Source organism: Manacus vitellinus, unplaced genomic scaffold, assembly GCF_001715985.3.
Source record: "Manacus vitellinus isolate BGI_N305 unplaced genomic scaffold, ASM171598v3 scaffold_68_pilon, whole genome shotgun sequence".
NCBI classification, from domain to species: Eukaryota; Metazoa; Chordata; class Aves; order Passeriformes; family Pipridae; genus Manacus; species Manacus vitellinus.
Genome location: NW_021940744.1, coordinates 2,268,004 through 2,269,036, shown reverse-complemented (window position 1 = coordinate 2,269,036; position 1,033 = coordinate 2,268,004).

Genomic DNA, 1,033 nt, shown 5'->3' with positions numbered 1-1,033 from the left:
GATTAGAAGGCACATGGAATTTGAACTGATTTAATGCATTAAAGAAATAACTATTTGCATAAATGGGTGTGTTGTGTCCCACACACTCCCTGGAAAGGCAGAACTGAAAGAAAATGGTGTAAGAAATGTTCCCATCTGAAAAAATCTCGCCCAGCTTTGAATCTTTCTACATTTCTGTAACATTTTCAACCCCCTGTAACACCTGGATTGTCAGGACTTCACTACTTGATCACATTTTTCAAAGAGCAGTGCAGAAATTCAAAGAGATTTTGTGTGTCTCTTTGGGATTTTGGGGGTTTTTCCCTTCTCAACAGCCAATTGATTAAAGTATCTATTTAAGTAGGAAACAGTTGTTAAGAGTATTTATTGAGTTATTAGAAAAAAAAAAACAGCAACAGGAGGTGGTTAAAGTGAAAGGAAAAAGGGCTCAGACTGACACTTGAACTAATTACACCGTTCTAAATGAGAATAATTCATAGAAAGGGACTGAATTGTAACATTTGTAACATTCTGACATTTATAACATTCCACATTGTAACCAATTGTAACATTTTGATTGCCTTAATTACACTGATAATTTTTCAGCATGGAAGAGCAACAAAGTTGCATTTTTTTCAAGAGGCTCATTAGGATTTTCAAACCCAAATTAAGGAGCAGAAGGGGGGGCAGAGCACACAGAGTCACCTCTCCAGCTTTGCTCCTTTGAGAGGGAACTGAAATTTCAGTTGAATTTGCCACAAAGGTGTGTAAAATCCTTACACAATTCCCTGGGTATCCAGATTTTTAGCTGATCAACGAGATTAATGAATAGAAGTTGAAATAGTGAAAAGAAAATTATAATTCTTAAGTCACTGACTGGTACTTCCAGGTGGTGGCAAAGTTCTGGCCACAAGCCTAAGCCAAGCCTTACCCTAAAAAATTGAAAGTTTCAACATGAACTGACTGCCTGCAGTTCCCAAAGAAATCAATGGAAATATGTGCTTGGACATTTAATTCCCACGGTTTGATTTTGCAAGAGATTCAGTTCTAAAAA